The following is a 21,272-nucleotide window of genomic DNA, read 5'->3' as shown; positions in this document are numbered from 1 at the left end:
TGATAACTTTATTTGTACACAGTACATCCTTCAGCAAAGATTATACAATGGTAAAAGATCAAATAATTATTCCTAACTAAACTAACTAACCTAAACTACCTACTCAAAGATGCTTTGCAAGAAAGCCGTATTAAAAAAAAAAATTCTTTCAAAACTGTGGTGACGCATGCCAAGTTTAAAATCATGTAAAGATGTTGCTGCACGAACGTCATCGGATATGCTGTTCCACAACCTGGCTCCGCTGTAAGAGAAACTCTTCTTCAAATAATTGGTGCACGTGCGGGGCTGCGGAAGAGCCAACTTATTTTCAGTATTCCGATATGATGTTATGTCGTTTCAAAACACAAATTTAGAACTCCTTGCTTACTCTAGAATTCCATGTTTAAGATCAGAACAGGGTCTACACAAGCATACACGTCGAGTTTTCTTGTCTTCAGCTACAGACAGCTATCATACGCATTTCCTTGAAAACGTATCACTTTTAATTTCTGCAAACGCTGGTAGAACGACGTGCGCATAGCATGGGTTTCTTCTGTACGCACCAGCTATACATTCATATAGCATGGGCTCTTTCCTGATTTGGCTTACATTTTAGAGGTTTACTGGCATTTTTGTGTTTTGCGTGCTTAGTTTTATTTATATAAAAATATTGTTTTCAGGGCGAGGCTGAATATGTTTACTTTCCTGCCGATTTTGTGCTGAAAATATTCTTGTGAAAATTCTTAGAAAGAAAAAAAAATATATACATGAATATATTCTTAGATACAAAGTGGAATTTGCTGACACAACGTCAAAGTATCTGTCCAATCATGCCTTTTATGTCGATAGGTAATTTTGGAGCAAAACTGCAGGTAACTGAGTATGATATGACACATCGGAGTAAATGTACAGAAATGTTTTAGCAACGAACGCAAGGCTAGTGTTGCTTTTGACGTTTTTTTTTTTTTTGGCTAGCCAATTTGCCTTTTAGAGAAAGGACTGAATCTATTCGGTTTAGTTAAGACATGTTTTTGATTTTATTACTAGTTAGTTCAAAGGGCAAATAACCAAAATCAACCATTCAGCTTGCTCTATTCGCAGTCCAACATCCTCTATGTATTGGACCGGGCATTGCCCCGAATGATGGCGCGCGACTGCGATCTTCTGGTAGTTTTATGGTTTACGTTTATGAAAGACCTTGCTTTCACATAACAGATTCCTTTTCTTTTCCATCCAACTCTCTAGCTTACCCTTTTGATTTATTTAACATCACACGTGACTGATTCGCTTACTTCAATCACAAATGTCCTCTTGCTTGCGATTTTTTTTGGTACGTGTTCGTGGCACATTTCTTTGAACATTTTCGGTCGTGAAATAAATATCGTATTAATCATGCTTGCTCGGGACCGTACTTGGAAGATATCGGCCCTCGGTCTTGTTTCAGGGTACGAATCTCGCTGCGCTCGGTCCGCATCGTCAAGACCTCGGGCCGATATTCTCACAGTACGGCCCTCACGCTTGGTTAATTACAAATTTTCAACACAAAATTATGTTTTCAATATCTTTAGCTCGGGTTTATTCTAATAACGTTCTTAAAATTTCGAAAATTTCAGCTTCGATATTCTTGAGCCACTTGATTGCATGAAACGTATCACTTTTCCACACACTTTAATAGAACGAGTATACGTTGCATTGGCTCTTGTGATTTGTTTGCATAATGCGTAATTTTATTTTCTCTGCATACGCGTTGCACTTAAAACGTAACATTAGCAGACTCGACTTCTGAGTCGACAGGTGTCGAATTGTGATGGCTCGACGACGACAATTTTACCCTCCCCCACCCCTCCCCAGCCCAGTCGCATATCCTTTCCTGTGAGAGAAGTTCATTCACGATTAGATTTCCGGTGAGTTTTATAAACTATCCAAACTGCCCATTATTCCACGGATCATTGTTTGGGTAGGTGATAAAGTTCATTGTTCGAGTAATTTGAAACAATTTGTTACAAAATTGATCCTTACGAAGCCACTGACCGAATGTAGAAATACTGCCAACTAAACTACTCCGCCACCAACCAGCAAAATATACAAAAATTTTACTAATCTACTAGGATGGCTTCAACAAGCCCGTCGGTTTTAACAACCGACAAAGACACAAGTTGCCTGAACGATTAAGGTCTGGGAGAAAAATGTGTCCAATTAGCCTATGCTGGACATAACCAGCAAAAATGAAAATTGCTTGACCTAAAGCCTAAGAGAATTCATAACAGGCGAAACTTTTAACTGACATCTGACTAATAGCCTAAGAAAACATGACACTGGCATTTAAATAGTAATAGGCTTTACTGACAAATGATAAAGAGCGTTGGATCTTATGATTCTTCTTAAACCCATTATAAAAACTTTTCGGTTGATTTTTTGTTGATTTCTTTGTAAGAAATAATCACTCTAGAGTTTTGCGTCCACGTTAAATGATCTGAAGACATCAATGACCATGGCAGTTATATACATAAGTTAAGCAGCTGCAAAATTAACACCTGAACTTTCTCCGCAGCTCAAATATATGATATTTCATATATTCATTTGCATTCTTCACCATCTACGGGTATATTACAAACTTACAATGTTACCAGCTCCCAGTTGGCTTGATAGCTGAGTTGCGCACTGCAACGGTATATGTCCAACTGTAGATGTATTGCAGAGGTCATTGGTTCGAATCCAGTTCAAACCCAATTTTTTTTTTCAGACTTTAATTTCACAGCTGGGTAAGTTGTGTATATAACTGTGATACTCACTAATTTCTTCATATCTTTCTTCGCAGTCCAAATGTCAAATCTTTCATGTATTGATTTGCACGTTAAATAATCATTACCAATTCGACCCTAGCATGTGTTACAGGATCTTTAATTTTTGATGATCACACGTTTTAGAAGAGAAGAGAATCATTTGTGGCTTTATCCAAGGGACCGTCAGCATTTGTGTTTATTGTCTCGATTTCGATGCGGCGTTCGAAAATCAATGAAGCCCGCATGCCAATGCCAGTGGTATTTCTAAGATGGAAGCAACTAATTGTGGCCTTGATAGTTACCATCTTCGTGACTAATACATGCTCATTTCCACTTGGATTTATAAGGCATTTTGGTGCACATCGTTATTAAGCAGATCGCAAATGGCCGTATTTACTTAGAAAAAGGTGTTACACGTCCAACTAGCCTTAGCTTTAGTTAGGTACGAGAGGCATGATAGTCCATAAAGCTCATGTGTTGACGAATCGACCTTTTGTGACAGTGACCGTGCTGGCTGGACCGTACAAAATTACCGATCCGTGCAGAAAGGAAGCTTAGCAAACTCCATTGCGATACATTTGCTTCGCAAATGTAGAACAAAACATTGTATGAGTGAAATAATATTTTACCTGACTCTGCAGACCATCTACGAGAACCCGAACATCTCTTCAGCTAAACAAGTACAAACAGCGACGAATTGCACTAAAAACGTGCGGAGCCATGTCCTTTACACAGTTTATTCACGTTTAGTTCGACTGTTTTACTACCTGGACGCATTATACATCTGAGACGTATAATAAGACTGTTTTATACGTCGTACACATTGCCTAATTTCATGTCGCCCGGGAGACTGGCGCTAACGGATTTGTGCGGACAGAATGACAATGGCGTCCGCTGTGGTAGACGAATTAAGTACATCGCAGAAAGTAAAGAGTTTCCATTTTTGGCAGTGGTAGTGTTCAAGGAGATATTGTAAGAGTTCCTGGAAAAACGGTGGTGAATACTATACGTTAACAAAACTAGCCTCAGAAAGAAAAGAGGTTGTTTATGCTTATTTGTATGTTCTTGGCCAAGCAAAACATGAAGTTAATTTTAATGGCCATGTCATTTGCACGAAACACGAGGCAGCAGGAAGCAGAACAGATATCGAAGACCTGCCGACTATAAAATTTACCACGTGTGGAGTCGAGCACTGAAACTGTGATGCAACACTTTGTACGAATTCGTTGAGAGCAAATAGTAAGTTGACTTCCTACCGTTTCAGTGAAGTCGCTAATTGTTCAGAGAAACGCCACGCATACAGTAAAATTCTGAATAAAGGCGTGCATTTCAAACGAGATCTCGTTTGTTCTGCCCACTGGACTAATACAACAAGGAGGGATATAAATAAACTTCCAGATTTGCCATGTAGTAACAGTTATCTTGAAAAGAAAATTACCAAGGAAACAACATCAAGTGCAAAAACCGGAGTCGACCAAACGTGCTCTTACAAGGCAGCCAGATGAGAGAGTAAAAAGGAGGAGACTGGTTTATAAAAAGGAAGATAACCCTCTGATTGTAAAGTGTTAAGAGAGGAAATTGAGGATCTAAAAGAGACACTGAAAGTGAAAACAGAACAGGTAAATATAATGTTTACATGGTGAATTGAGCTCACTTAAAGCGGAGAAAGAAGCCTATGCCAAACAACTGAAACAATTTGGTCAAAGCAACCAAAAGTCTGCATTCTCCTATGCTTGTTTGAAATTGTATCCACAACAATTTCTGTACATGATTGGATTATCATTAAATGACTTGACTGTCTTTTTGAGTGTGTCCTGCCCTGTATTTGTCTATCCTAATTATGAAAATGGACAAAGAAAGCGAACAAAGAGGACAGAACTAATGTGCTATCTAAAAAGATACAACACACCCTCCATCTAGGAATAATGGGATTTATGACAAATACAAGTGACTCTACTCAGTCCAGAATTTTTAGTGCCTGGGCAGTTTTTTCTTTTTCTTTTTCTTTTTTTTTTTTCTTTTTGTACCGTTTTCGATGCAATAGACCTCTGCCCTTTACCTGGAGGGATTTTAGGATACTGTACTTCTGGGTGATTGGACTGAAAACTGGATCTCTTCCTAAGAGAATCATGACATCAGCGGTGCAACATTTAGTTCTTTAAAGAACCACGACACTGGCAAAACTGGCATATGGATCACACCATATGGTAGCTTGGTCATGTGTACTGATACATACCCAGGGTCGGTTACTGATAGTGATTTAACTTCAGACTGTGGTTTTCTTGACATGATAAAGGAAAAAGACACCACAGTTTTGACCGACAAGGGATTAGGAATTGAGGATCTCTGTCACTCAAAGTGACTTCTACACAATCGCTCACTACTCAAATGTAATGAGGAGAGTGACATGAGCAGAAACTTTGATGTGACAACTCTAGGAATTTACAATGAGAATTACATAGGTAGAATGAGGGAGTGTTCTATACTGGCATGTTGACCAAAAAGCATATGTGACATTCTTTGTTGTGTTTACAAGGTTTTTGCCCATACTGTGAACATGTTGTTTGCCCCGATCGGTCCCAAAGAGGCAGCTCAACAACTAGGTTCGCATTAGCCATTCCCATTTGGCATTTAATCACTGTGCTCATATCATGCATGCCTTAACCTTCGGACGTACAAGGCGGGAGGGAGGGGGTAGATGCAACCCCTCCCCCATTAGGTCTTTTCAAAGTTTTGAAAAGACGATTCACCCTAGGGGGCTAAAACTTTCAGTAGCTGTTCCTTCGTTCTGCGTGAAAATTTTCATATCTAGTAAAGCAACTGTTCTATGCCACAGAAAGGTAACTTTGCTGGAGTAATCTCGCTCGTAATGTAGTGATCTTTTCTTCAACTTTTGTTTTGGAAGCCATTTTGAATCCAGAATTTTAAAAAGTCCGCAAAAATTTGTTAGTGTCAGTCTCCCGCGCGATTTGAAATTAGACAACACACAGCATTTAAAGGTTGTGTAACTAGGCGCAGTCACAAATTGCCCAAAACAAATTCTATTTTTTTTATAATGGGTATAAAATACATCTTACTTTGACTTAAAAACTTTTTGTATATTTTAAGTATGGTTATTCAACAAACTATCCAGCGCTGAAACAACTGATTAATTAAAAGAACGAGTGATCTCACCTGAACCCCAAAACTCGGGGGTTTTGCAGATCTTAGTTTCAATAAGCCTAGGCCTTGGCGCCAAGTTAGAATTTAAAGATATTGCAATTGACCTATTATTATTATTTAGTATTATTTAGTATTATTTAGTATGACCTATTATTATTTATTGACCTATTATTATTTAGTATTTAAGAAGTCGATCCATATACCTAACAGGCATCGAGACCTTACTAAAGCTTTGGAAAGTTTGAAAAATTTAGGAGTAGGAGTTGGAACTATGTGAATTAAATTCAACAATTAATATTTAAAACATTGATCAGTATACTTACAGCTCATATAAATGCGGTAAACCGGAGAAAACATTTTCTGTTAAATTCTGAATATTGTTTCCCTTCAGGTTTCTGAGATAGATAGAGAAACAAGTTAACAATATGTAGCATCAGTATGGAGCTTAAGAGTACACACTGAGTTTTTTATTACTGAGTAGTAAAGTAAACTTATATTGAACTATTTGTTTAAATTACACGCCATTGTTTAACAGTGGTCCAGCCGTGTTGTACTGTGCAGCAAATTCAGGGCCACCATCTAACTGGCAAATAGTTTTGATGCGTTTTTAGGTGTGTTCGTTGTTAATCACTATGTTGGAAAGGACATTCATCCAGACCTTAGCATATTTTGTTTAGATCAGAGTAACATCGAAGAAATGACAAGGATATACGACGCTTTTATTTTATTTATTTTATTTAATTTTTTTTTTTACGTTTACATAGCCTATATATATAGTAATTAAAAGTAAACCAAACCCTTAATGAGGGGATGTGAGCTTTCGTAACTTGGGGTCCCTATCGTCGAAAACTGCCTCACGTAAATAGCCAATCAAATTCTAGGAATCGATATTCGGGAAATGCTGAGGAGATTGAGGAAAAGAAAATGTACTCCTTATTTGTTGTTTTAACAAACAATACGCCGGATATACTGTAAGTTGCGCAGTATTTGTTTTGAAGAAAATATCCGCATGTATATTTGAAATAAGGGATTAATTATTCCATTATAATGTCATTTTCAAGTATGTCGACTTTTTAAAATACATTCTGGATCATCGGAAAATCGTACCAATCGCATAAGGCGCCTGCAAAAGACGAAAACAACACAAACGAAACCATTAACGTGCCACTTATTTGATTCACACCAAACACATGTTCCCGTCAGACAAGTCAAGGTTTGAGTCATTGAGTTCGACCATTGTTGCTCTGCTGTCTCCGTCCGTATACAAACGTGCATTACTAGCATATATTTTGCACATTCTCATGAAGGTATATGGTGAGATTGCGAAGTATAGTGAAATAATACACGAGTATATTTAATATATATGCGTCAACACGCGGATACATTGTATATCTTGAACGCAACGCTTTACGAATGAAGAATAAACGATTATGCTACCTTTTGCAACTCAAATTAAGAGCGACGAAATCATTTTACTTATATTTCGCCGAGCATTCTAAGACGGATCAACAACTGATTTTACGGCCGTCACAATCTCGTTGGAGCTTCACTATATACATTTTCGGTCTTAAAGGCCTTTTATAAAAGTCCATCAGCTTACGAGGTTGTGTGGCTCACTTAAGGGGAACAAACGAAACTTTTGTATTCTTAATCTCTGACTCAGTATTTCAAAGTATCGTAGTGATGTATGATAGCAAGGATAGAATGGTAGCTCTCATTTTGTAAATCGAAATTTAAATTTGCTTCTAATACCCTGCTTTTAGTCGCTATCTTGGATTTCTAAAAAAAACTTTAAGAATGCTATTTTTTGGCCTAGACATATGTTTGGAAAAATTTGTATCTTAGATATTATTTCAATATTGCTGAGGATAATTCGAGCTCTGATGACTTCATAAATTACATTGCAGTGACACCATTTTGTTTTCTACTTTGTGTATTCAACCTCTATTTCAATTATCTGAAAAAAACTAAATTACCATCAAGGTGCTCCACATCATACTACTAGAAAAACGCCTTTTTGTTTAAGCAATAGAACACGTTTTCCATCTTTACATAGCCTCATCTAAACACGAGGAGGGTTCGGAGAATTCGAGACGGTTATGCAAACCCGAGACGTAGTCGAGGGCTTGTATAACTTTCGAGAATTCTCCCAAACCCTGAGTGTTTAGATGAGCCTATCTAAACACGGAAAAAGTGTTCTATTGCTTTTATAAAATAATTTTTAAAAAATACGAGCGAAGCTAAAACGCCACAACCGTATTTACACACTCTCATCTAAACACACCTATCGACCAATGAGAGCGCGCGTAGTAGCTCACTAATTTTATAAACTGTTAACCACTATATCATAAATCAGAGTAGCTACATACACTTTAGTCTAGAGCTCGTTTGAGTACAGAAACGCCAAGATCGTAAAATATCGTTCTTCGTCGCTCTCGCTTGCATTTTTCATCTATAACTTCCCAAACTCACTCGCAATTCATCGAGTTTAAACACGATAAATCATGACCATGAAGGTGTCTGGAAATCTGATCTTCATTAGCAGATATTTTTACGATTTTAATTTTGGGTTTCCTCTTAAAATTAGTTTTAGTCTCGATTAAGAAGATATATCAAACGCTCACGACCGTGTTTTCAAACACCTCAAAAATACTCAGCTACTAATGTTGTATTTTCAACTGCCTTCTCTGTGTCGACATCTCTCCACATTGCCGCTAATAATTTGCTCTTGCAACAGCTTCTGGCTAGAGTTTCCCTCCTCTGGCGCAGTCAATCTACCAGCGCAGCTCATCCACACTCTGGCACTTCTTCCAGTATAGCTCACACAACTGACACATAAGTGCCTCCGTATCGCTTCAGATACTGTCCACTCCTCCCCAATTCTCGCCATATCTTGGAAGTAAATTTCACTGCATTGGAGATGCTGAACTGATATCAATTTCTCAATACCAGAGAAGGAAGGGATGGTTTCACGGCGTGTGACTGTGTCTAAGTCAATTAGGGCTTTCATGGGCTTGTCAATGCCTTGGTCGAGTTGCTTCTGCAAGCTGGTGATAACTAAAGAAATTTCATTACTCTGGACTTTGCCTCTTCTTCACGCAGCACTTTCCAAGGTTTCAGCTATGACCAAGCAGAAAGACAAGCTATCCGTGTCAGAGTAGATGATGCACTTGTCTCCCACGTAACGAGTATGGCAAGAGAACCATACGCGTATCAGCCTCTTCGTGGTTATACCGTATCCCTGGAACTGGTTCGCACATGCATGGCTGCTTCTAGTCTCCAGCACTGATCTTCGCGATTGTCAAGTACATGATTCCGTTATCGAGCGTCCATCTGAACGCTTCTTGTCCTTCTTTCTTCCGCTGTGACACGAGGGAATTGCCAATGTCAGGCATGTTTGCGGTGATACTGAAAAGCTTGTGCCATGACTTTGCAGTATAGGCAGGAAGTATATTGCTGTATATCAGAGGTAGACACGCGATACCCGTTGAACTCTACGTCTAGGCGCCTACCACCTGAGCTACCACACTGAGAGAGTTTTGCTTTGCTGTTTTTCGCGGATGTCCACAGGGAGCGGCAGGAGACCAAGGAAGTGGACTAATACCTGACTAGGAGGATAGGTGAAGACAAAATTCCAGTCAATCTGACGAAACTGTCCGAGACGTGCCATCAGAGGGATACATCATGATCCATACGAAAAGGAAATTCTAGATCCCTATTGGGAACCTTACGTCGTCAAATCCTAAAATACTTTAACTAGGCTTTCTTCAGTAGATCAAATTAATCTAAAGTAGGATTAGATGAGAAATGGTTCGCTACAAAATCATTTACGGCCTTCTTTCTGTTGCTCTTGCCCTGCAGTAAGTCATCACCTACTTCTGTTGCCACTTCGATACCCGTGAACACGCCTGTGAACACTGCTTATTGTTTCCATGGACTGTTGAATACATCCTCAAGCAGATCCACCAGCTTTTCTACAGCTTTGATGTCCTCTTTAATGCTTTCTGGTGCCAACTCCTCGTGTGTGTAGGTTTGTGATGAAGTAATAGCTAAATGTTTGAAAGAAGCTTCCTATACACACCACGCCTTGTATCGTTTACATCTGAGTCGCGGCAAATTAAATGTAAACTCGATCAGTGTAGCCTCCTTCTGTTCAGCAGTCGCAATTAATAGCGTTCTCAATAGTCTTAACAGTTTTCTTTCGTCCAAAAGGATTAAAGGGACACAGTCAGCTGATGCACATGTGCATTTGATACCATTTCACAGCTAATTTGCATATCACAGAGACGCGATCCATACTACTTTTAAGCAAGGATGATAAAAAATAACACCATAGGATGAACAAAATCACAATTAAAAAACAGGTTTCTCAGTAAACGATTGAAAGTCAAGCAAAACAGTGCGCAGATTGAAGCGGATTTCTAGATGTACTCTGATTTCAGGTTGAGATGAACTTTTTTCAAAGTGAGAAAATTAGTGCCCAAGTCAGCGCGGTCCCAAAACTGACAGTGTTCCTTAAAAGAAATATCTATGAAACAATATATCTATAGTGGGCTAGCTTAGAACCCGAGCAACCGCATGTAATGTATTCGTCCGCCATTGATCAGATCATGGTGCAGAGTAAACCCTTTCGCACTTTCAATTGTGAGACCACATAATTTATTTGGGAACTGGAGCTGGAGGAAGGAACGGGACAAATGTTTTGAGGGATTTATTCAACAAACTTGTAATTTGTACATATAATTTATCCACGCATTCTCTTTTTTTCTGAAAAAAATAAAATAAAAATAAAAACCGTTCATCACAATCTTTTTTGTTTTGTTTTTGCAATTATTATAGGTAGCAGTAAATGCAAACTGGTCATATTATGATCACTAATGATCAGGCGTTGTGACTTCACATGTGCCTTCTGTACTTATAATTCAAGCACTAAAACAAACGGAAATCATATTTGTAGTTGAAATACGTTTAACATTTGCATCTGAAACGCGACTTGTTCACTTTAACTTTGATGCCTTCCCCAAAAATCCAAGATGGAGGCACAAAAAGGGTATTAGTATTCGATTTACAAAGGGAAAGCTACCGTTCTATTCTTGCTATCATATATTTTTATGATGCTTAACAGTCAAAGCTTAAGAATATCAAAAGTTTCGTTTTTTCCTCTTAAGTAAGCCATAAAATCCCGTCAGCTGATGGACTATATGCGGAGTTTTTCTTGTCTCAACATATAAGCATACGCATTTCCAAAAAATGTATATCCTTAAAATTTTTGCGCATACCGAGAGAAAGAGGAAGACATACATAGCATGGGTTTTTTTGTTTTTGTTTTTGTTTTTGTTTCCCATCATTTGATAGCTTTTTTTCCGCACACGCGCTTTACTTAAGACGAATCATAAGTCGAGTTGACCTCGCCTACGTCGATTTTTGGGGAGTGGTAACTGGTCGACGATAGTTCACACAACACCCCTCCGCTCCGGATCCTTTCGGGTTACAGAAGTTCATTCATCATTATACTTCCGGTGAGTTTTGTATACCATCCTTACTCTCTTTTTGCCTGCGAGCAGGCAATACTGTTTGAGTTTCGCACTCAAGTGCTGTTATCTGACTTTTCGCTTTAGCGCGCCAGCGAGTTTACGAACGATGCGCGTTGCGGAACGAACGACGTGGGGAAACTTAGTAACAGGCTAACTGCCCATTATTCCACGAATAACTCTGATTAATAATGGGAAAGTCATTGTTCCAGTACTTTAAAACATTTCCCAAAAGGTCTAAACGAAACAAGCAATTATAAGTTTGGAGGTTTACACGGGCGATACTTAAATCGGCAGCTAAGTGTGGCTTTGGTTATTACCTTCAGATTTATACAAATGGTTGACACGCCAAACGCACCTTCTGGTCAAGATAGGAACACTTTGACTTGAAAAGCCAAGCTCTAACTAAAACGTTTTCAAAGACCTCTCTTTTCTGTATGCAAAACATATGAAACATGCCTCGCGCTTCTTAAAATTGTACGTTAATTTGTTCGAAATTTTGAATTGTATCACGTTTTATCTTATACGCCATTGCTTGTATTAATTCAACCGAACTTGTAAACGAATTCACAACTGAAGATGATCGTTGAACGATCGAAACATGTGTTGTTTTAAACTTAAAGTTGTTATCCATTTCTTGAAATATGAAACATTCTACCAAAAAAAACCTCCTATACCCACACTCTCTCACAACCTCGTTCCCAGGGTCTCTCATCTTACCGCCCCCTGGAGCGAGCGAGGAGAGACCCTGGTTGGATCTGGTCACGTGTCTCCCAGAATCTGGGAGATGACAATTAAATAGACCATATTACAGTTGTTTGCTCAGTCACCTGGTCTTTGAATGGCAGCGAGGCTGGAGTTGACCTTGTTTTGATACAGACCTCACTGCTTTGTTGTGTAAATCAAGTTGTTCTAATGCTAACTAGGTGCATTTACATGACAAATGCGGAGAGGTCTGTATCAAAGCAAGGTCACCTCCAGCCTCGCTGCCATGCAAAGGCCAGGTCACCAACCAGACAATTGTAAAATGGTCTATTATTGAAGGAATGGGCGGCCTAGTAGGAATTTCGTCTATACTTAGCCTACGGGAATGCGGGATGTGTTGTCACCAAAGTATAAAACCAGGAACGATATGATGTTCTGCGGCAATGCACGCCGAGGAAAACTTATCCATCATCTGATAGCGGAAATCCAAGTCGCTGAAGGTTGTACGGTTCAGTGAAGGACATTACATATTGTAAAAATCCCCTCAAGAGGGCGAATGGAGAATTGTACACCGCGGCCGAGGCTGTGTATGGACAATCTTTGACTCATCTTTTCCTCACAATGAAGTGTAGGTCTTGTGAACGGCGGTTAAATAATTTTAGAGAATTCAGGGCCATTAGTTGATCACTGAAAGCCCCAATCACTTCGAAAGGAGCGAAAGGGTGAAAACCATTTATTGAAGTTTCACCGCGCCGTCGGCGCCCCGAACTTCGAAGGATAATACAACGAACTCGTCGCGGTATGCATTTCGCCGTCGTTGCTGATAAACTGGATTTATCTTCGACCGAAAGAAAGCTAGAAAAAGAAAAATATAATCTTTATTGTGTCGTTAATAAATTAGTGTACGTGACTCCTGTGAGGAGAGAAAATTAGATAATGAAGTATGTTTTACATATTTGCTTTCGCTGTCAGAAAATATAGAAATCCAACGTAGATATTAGTTTTAGCTCGTTTTGCATTTTTAAGTTACAGGTTACTGTTCCAGTTCCTTGACCGTAGCAGACACCTGCTAGTTTGTTGTAGGATCATAACTGTAATAAGCGTTGAACTGTAATTTCTATCTGCGACAGTCTTTTGTTAAACTGTTATCTACCTGTATTATTTTGAAAGTTATTAATCTTGTAAACGTTGAATTCCGTTATAGCCAATCGAGCTTTCTGAAATGTATCAGATGATGTTTAGTTAAGACTTTTTAATAACCTTACGTGATCCTTTAGGGTTGTGCTTTCGGCTTAAATAGTCGTGCCTTGTAAAATATTCTTTAGTTATATCCCGGCTGCATTCCTGTTACATTCTGGTTGCATTCCGGTTATGTTCCGGTTGCATTCTGGTTGTGTTCTTGAATTAAAACGATATCGTTGGACCTAAGTTCTGAGTGCTGTTGACCTCTCTGAAGACAATTCCCTGTAACAGATCCGGTACTGATCCCCGCAGCAAGAGAGTTCCCCAGGTTTTTACAGAAGTGCTTTCCCAGGCCAAAAACCTGTTATCACACTCCAACGGCTCGTGACAATTGTACACATTCTAATTTAATTTTCGATTTTTCGACCTTTCTTTACTTCACGCGTGTTTCTGAGGGGCACTTTTTATGCCGTGTTATTAGAAGAAATGGAAATTATAAGTAGAGCGGAGTCGTTTGATTGTGTTACGGCATATTTTTAGAGGTCGTAGCTCTGCATGGTTTCCGATCTGCACATCGCTTCTCAGAGTTTGACACCTCTGTAATTTGCCATGCCGTGCTTATAATTTGTTTAGGTTCGTTTCTATTGCAAGATATGGTTTAAGGCTCTAAGTGTTGGCTCTCCAGGGACAAAGATTAAAATATTCCGTGAACATATTGCCTACTTGCATTCTATATTGTGACGCCGCAGGTGACGCTAGGCCCGGCTATTTGATTAGATGTTTGCAAGTACATTGTGTCGCACAAATATCATATTTATCTTCGTCCACCTTTTCTTCAGAGACTGCCTTAGCTTTACTTTGAGAAAGCTATACGTTTTCCTAGAGACATTCTTATGTTTTTTGCATCAATTTGATCGAGTGCATTCAAAGGAGAAACAACAATTACTACGGGATGAAATGCCGTAGTAATTGACGTCCACAGTTGAAACATGACTGACTTTCCAGATCTTTCCATAAATCCAGTGGGTAAGACGGCAACACTGAAAATCACGACCACTAAATTGCCTCGAAACAGCCTTGTTTAACCTTTAGGTAAACATTAGGAATAGACATTATCCGAATTTTCAGCCTGAAAGCAAAGTATTGATAAACGCCGCGGGTAATGGCAGTCGCAGCGCGATACTTTGAATTCTACAAAGCTCAACGCGACAAATTGCTGCTTACAGAGGACCCCTCCCTGATGTTCTCAATTGTCAAAGTGGCGCGTGATCAGACCCAGCCAGGGTCTCTCGTCGTTCGCTCCAGGGGGCGGCAAGATGAGAGACCCTGGGAACGAGGATGTCTTTCTCAGGGATATGCTTAGGCTTATCTTAAAAGAAATCTCTTTCCATTTTAACGTCCAAATTGACTTCAAACACAGAATGCCGCAATGGAAAAACAAGGCAGTCTCTTTAACGAACGTTTTCACCGCCGCTCACTCGCTAAGAAAAATCGATGACGTCTTTTCTCTATGGAACATAATCAGCGAACAAATAAACAAGTTTATAGAGCTAGCAAATAACAATCCTCCCACCAAAAAATTGGATTTACGGCTAAAATTACAGATACAGAAACTTTCTTGGACACATGTATACGAGGGGGAAATATTTACCATTGAATCTATTCTCGACACTTGTGCCTACTTCAAACCGACACGGAAACTCTCCAATACGCGCACTTCACCACCTGCTACCCTACAGGCGTCAGGAAAAGCTTTATCAAAGACCAAGCCTTACGGCTTCTGAGAAGGAACTCTTCAAAAGCTACATTTAAAGAAAACACTACACAGTACACAATTTAGCCAATATACTCTCAGAAATTAAATTTAGCGAAAGAATATAGGTTCTACAAAGTAAACAAAAAAAGGCAACGGAATTTTGCCGTTTGTGACAGAATATCACACAGCTGCTTATAATCTTAAAAATATTCTTATGAGTAAATTTTTTAAAAGAAAATAAGCCTCTGCTAAGAGAGATCTATAATTCTCTTCCCGGCTTTCGTACAAAGGGAGGTCTTTGACAAACGTATTCGTTAGAGCAAAGCCTGTCAACCATTTGTTTCAACATTCTTACATATGAGACGTACAACACGATTGTTTTAAGTGTCTTCCGCTATTTTGAAGCGTGTTCTGTGCGAGCCAATAGACACCACAATTATGGTGTGGAGCCTCAGCAGAGACTCTGGAAGACAAGGCCAGGGGATAAAATACGTACAAACAAAAAAATGCAAACCGACTCAAATAATTTCACACATATCCTTTCAAAAATTTAAACATTGAATATTTCTCGATTAACTATGACTCAGAAAAACACATAAAGCTAAGAGGTTACTCCAAAGAAGAAAAACTGTATAAGTTACCCTAGACTTTGCTTGAAATTTCTGATCCCCCCATCCGGACTCTCGCAAAACACTAAAACTGCATGTACTGACAAAGGAGGCAAAAATAACCTGAAACACGTGAGAGACATAGTGGTGTTGGAAAAAGCCTAACCAAAGCAAAACAATCCCATCGGAAATACAACCAGGACCGACACGCCTTTACAAAAAACCCGCCCCAGGCAAAGCGGTTTTAGAAGAACAGAACCAAAGGCGGAGCTGTTTTGCCATGTTACGCGACCATAAGCGAAACAATTTTGTTGGGAATTCGAGCGAAGGCAACGCAGTGTCAATAAAAAAAGAAGCAGAACTAGAATTAAGCCCAGCGGAGTCAAAAAATGATGAATATGTGGGTAGAACAGCGCGAGACAACCGTTGAAGTGAATGCAGGAAATCTGACTGGCGACAAAAACAAAACTGCCTTGCAAGAAAAGAAATAAAATAGAAATTCAAGTGGTATGTGGAACTCACCAGACAAGAAAAGTAACCATCGGATACGCGCTGTGACGAGGCTGTTCTGCTGGATGGAGCGGACAACGACGCAGAACAAAGTTTGAAATCACACACGTGGCCAAACGAAAAGATGGGCGCTTTCTATTCAGCCAAAAATTCAGAAAGTTTCGAAACGGTGATAAATGGTACGGACATTTGCTGGTAAGGCTTGCAGAAAATTCGGAAGCTTGAATGATCATCAGTGACGTGATCAGTACAGTGATATCATATCACGATAAAATAAAGCATTTTAACTACACTTAGCATTAAATTGTATGACTGAAATTTTATTGACGGTATGGTAAGTTTTACATTTATTTATAGGGGTAGCCACGCATTTTTTCGAGATAATTAGCCTTAGTTCGTATAGTGTGATCGTCCGGGTGAGTGTAGTTCTGAAAAGAACTGTTGTTGGTGACTGACGATTCGACAACCTGAGCGGAAGTCATCTTCAGAGTCAAGTGAATAGTGTTTGTCAGTCGATGATCTTATAAGTCTGGTCCGTTGAACGTGATTGGTCAGTATAGCCATGATGGTATTGGCTGAAAGACTCCTGTAAAGTTTGTCATCAGTCATTGGTGGGTTTCGATCCGTCTATTGTTAGTCAAGTAGGTCGGTTTTGGTCCGTGTATTGTTAAGTCGGTCTGTTAGAAGTCCGTTTGTCACATTGCTGTACATCATCAACTGACAAACCACAACATTGACTGGGACTCTGCTCAGTGCTTAACCTACAGTACAAACTATTTTCGACGACTGACCCTGGAAAGCTGGTACACTAACCTAGAACAAACGCCTCTTAACAGATGTCAACAACTACCGGCGCCTTACAAACGACTTATCCACGACAGAAACGAAACCATGGTATGTTTTTAACAACAAAATCGTTGCAACAGCGCTTTTAGCGTCTCTGACAGCCTTCCTCTGGTTCAGCTAAAATACAGTCTAAATACCTTTTGCTCACAACCAGAAACTAATTACGTGTTGAATAGGCTTGCCACTTTCACTTCATGACATAAAATGTAGGGGTAACCACGCGTTTTTTTAAAGTTATTCATCTTTTTTCAAAACTTTACGGTGCCCGTTACATTTTTTCCTGTCACCCCTCAGTAACTAAGACATTTGCGTATCTCGCACTTGTTTTGCGCGCGCACTACGCCATCTGCAGGTACACGTTTACAGATGGATTTCAGTATAATTTTCGACAGATAACAGCTAGTTTTTGAGCTGGAAGACGTTAACAGTTACTGGCTAGCGATGTGCTGCTATTCTAGCGTTCCTGGTTTAAGTACAGGTTCATTAAACTTGATTTGGTCACAGAGAAAATTTTGCTTTCATTTTAGTCGTGTACATGTACTTGGTAGCGTGGTTGATTACGTCAATGTCAACCCCAGTGCGCGCGCGACGCTGAAACCATGGCTTCCGTGATGCGCAGAACGTGTGCGCACTAACAAAAGTAGGCACCGTCCTTAAATAGGTTTGATTGACATGATTTTCTTGAGTTACTTGCTTACTGTGATTGAGACACCTTTTCTATTTCGCGTTTGAAACTTTCAAATATGCCGGAATAGATCAGGTATGTCACAACACTAGCTGAACTTTTTGGTCTGAAGGAAACGTTTTGAAAAAGACAGCTTTCATTGGCTGTAACGTTCCTAAGCCTGCTTTTAAAAACGCTGGCTGAATAAAGGTTCTTTTAGTCGTAATTTCCACCACAACTGCACAAACCGGTACAGTCAAGATTAGCCTTCAAGCATATGTTAATTTTCTAAGACAACAAGAGTTTCCAATCACGTTGCTGCAGTATTTTTCAAAGGAAATGCAGAAAAAATGTAAATAGCATTAAAATGTAAAATACATCAATCATGTCAATTTAGATAATGCAGCCTTGGTGTATTTCCCAGTAAAAAAAACCTGTGTTCATAAAATAATGACAGCGACAGCTGAACTCAATTTCAATTTCCGTGACATAACTCCTCCAAAAACATCCAAAAGTTAGCTTCGTGAGGCAGAAAAACGTCAGCAAGGTCACAATAAAAAAAAACAAAAACAAAAACAAAAACAAAAACAAAAGAGGAGCTGGTAGAATTAAGTTTTGGAGCCGCGTTATCATGGCAACGAAAATACGTCCAGAACGTTATAACAGACTTACGTTTTTTTTTTTAATATATAAAGACATAGTTCAGTCTTGCAATATCTGCTTAGAATCAAAAGAACGGTACGGAAGTATATTTATATAATCCTCTCCAGTCCTTAACTGATACTAAATGGCGGGCCTTTAGATAGATTTCGAGGAAACTTCGGGAATGATAAAAAATCAACTCTTGCATCATGTATCTGAAAGAAACGCTTTTCTGATAATAATCTTTTCTACATAATTTGGAACATTTCAAAGAACGTCAGTAACACCGCCTAGATGATTGAAATAGTTTCAGATGAAATGCGAGGGCGATGTAACGGCTAAAGAGAAGCAATTTTGTGATCTTAGAGTCACTCAGGACGCTATGTAAATACATTGCTTTTTTCGTCAGTAAGACATTTACAGGTATGTTTTTTTCAGGCTTGGATGTCTTCTGAACAACCGACTGTTCTTTGCCCGTTCTACAAACGTTCTATGGGTCTTCTACTCTAGCAGCAAGCAGTCTCAATCAGCGAACTAACTCAGGGGGCCATTGTAAACTACGGCGGCTGCGGCAACGAGACTGTCACCAAACAAAAAATTTCATTCAGCAGAGTAGGGGCTGTGCACGTGCATTATAAATCTTTGTAAATTTCGTAGCCGTCCTCTGCAAACAACATCAAGGAATGACCAAGTTCTCCGTATTTTGGAGAACGTGAATCAGGACGACTAACTTTTCGTTTAGCCTGAACATGTTTTTAGACTGATGTAGGCACACGGAACAATTCTAGGTAACTGCAAACTTTGATGGTAAAATATAATTATAAATTCAATTTCGAACAGACGCCGTCGTCTTTGCTAAAGCTCCCTAGTTACTTACAAGAGCAGCACTTAGTAGAAGCTGTTTGTCTTCAAAGCGTACTCAGTCTTGTTGTGCACTATTTTTTTCTGTGAAACGCAATTAGTTCAGAACACTGAACTGTAGACGTGCCGTTTAGTATTGAACAAGGCTTATAGTCATAGATACCAATTAACTATTCTTGCTTGAAGAGGGCTATATATTTTCTCTCTCCTACATGAAACAGATTATGTGTTATTTTGACAAAGAAATATGCACTAAGCGAAAGTGTATTTAAGGGTTGAGTCGGTCACTTAGACACTTATAACGTCATCATGCACCCTTCGCAGTTAAGATATTTAGCAGATCAAAAAATGGCTGGAAGGCTCCGAGGAAATATAACTTAGTGATCATGGCACAGTCACCTTCAGACAAAAAGAACAAAACAAAACCAAACCAAAAACAAAAGAGACACGCGTTGCCTTTCCTTACATCCTTTAGACCAATATAAAACATGGTAATTAAAAACACCACACCTCGTCATGGATTCTTTCGCTACCTTCCCCCACCCCGGCAAAGACCACATGTGTCGCTGCTCACCGTGAATCCTAGCATAATTCCCACGTTTTCCTCTTCCCATATTCTCCAGTTACCCTTACGGCCGCACTAATCCCTTTTTCCCTGTCTACTAATTCCAGTCTTCCGTCTGTTCCCCACTTCCCCAATTTACCTGTTCACTGTTGTCAACTGTCCCCCATATCCCTTACTTTTCATGTGCCCTGGTGTCCCTAGGGTAATTATCTTCTTCCCCTTCGTTCTAACACCCCTTCTCTCTTCGTTCCGATCTCTGCTTCGATTCCCGGCATATCTTTCAGTTCCCTTTAAGGATCAGACTTCTCAGATTATTATTTCCTTTATTTCTTAATTTTAATCACAGTTCTCCCGAACACCAAATTTCCCTGATTCCCATGTTACTCCACATTTTATTTTCACTAACTCCGAATTTCTGGATTTCCCATTTTTCTAATTCCCTACTATGACTCGAACCCGGTATCTCCCGCTCTGAAGCGAACTCTCTGAACCACTACACCGCGCCGTCCGCTGTTGAAAACATTGTCTTAACCCGGCCAAAAGTCTTTTTAAAAATAAACCAAGAGTAAAAAGGTCAGTCGTGCGTTTAGTGGTCCAAAACTTACTTTCCTTAAGAAGGTGGTTTCACGAACACTAACTGAAGGCTGCTTGCAGACTTAAGATTTCCTTCCTGCTTTGATTTTCGACGCAGGAAGGATGTCGAACGTCTGCACGTAAACTTTGTTTGTTAGTTTGAAGCGCAGACTTTTTTTGTACAGATTGTCTTAGTGTTACGAAGAATTTTCATGTAAAAAGTTAGGCAGCGCCCACACTACGCCGGCGAAATTTGAAAATTTAGCTATGTTTCTAAAGTTAAGCCTACCGTCCACACTAATCAGTCACGAAAACGGAGCTTTCCGATAATTGTATTCAAACCGGAGAAATCTGAAAACGTCGGGTTTTCGTTTTCGTGTGGACGGAAGCATTTTGTAAACGGAGCTTTCGAAAACTTTGGCGTCACGATAATCGTGTGATTTCCCTGACCGAGTTTTCCTCAAACACAATCCCAAAAAGTGATTGTTGCGTTTTTAAATTCCTTTGGCCTAGTGTACAAGGTGATCTACGTGACCTGCTTTTGGAACACTTCCTGAATAAAAAATTCGAAGCGCTAAAATTTGCAGCTTTTTAAAGTCAACCCGGCTGTCGAAATATTCTTGGCTGCAAATCGCTTGTGACAACTTTTCTTTTCTGACATTTCGCCAAGATGTTTTGCATAGGGAGACAGTTTCAAACCATGATGTACGTTCCAAAGCGAAATCCCACATCCTCAAAATTGGAGCATTTCATGGTAACAAAAAAAAAATGTTGCTCGGATCGTCGACTTCTTTTGTTCGTTCCACTGTAAACAAAACTGAACATAAGAGAGACTTGAGAGAGCCAAATACTCGCGATAACCGCTATCAATAAGCACGGTTGGCGCTGGTTGCGCACTGTGGTCG

At 39.4% G+C, this 21,272-nt stretch overlaps 2 long non-coding RNA genes across 2 annotated transcripts in view; one reads left to right on the top strand and one right to left on the bottom strand.

The window, feature by feature from the left end:
• The window catches only part of LOC145500501 (uncharacterized), a 192,521-nt gene that overhangs the window by 74,170 nt on the left and 97,079 nt on the right, over window positions 1-21,272 (top strand). The gene's annotated exons all lie outside the window — the stretch shown is intronic.
• LOC145500511 (uncharacterized) overlaps window positions 1-21,272 on the bottom strand; it is a 340,504-nt gene that overhangs the window by 230,203 nt on the left and 89,029 nt on the right. The gene's annotated exons all lie outside the window — the stretch shown is intronic.

The sequence above is a fragment of the Orbicella franksi genome, chromosome 10, assembly GCF_964199315.1.
Source record: "Orbicella franksi chromosome 10, jaOrbFran1.1, whole genome shotgun sequence".
Taxonomy (NCBI): Eukaryota; Metazoa; Cnidaria; class Anthozoa; order Scleractinia; family Merulinidae; genus Orbicella; species Orbicella franksi.
This window is presented reverse-complemented; position numbering and strand designations above follow the sequence as displayed.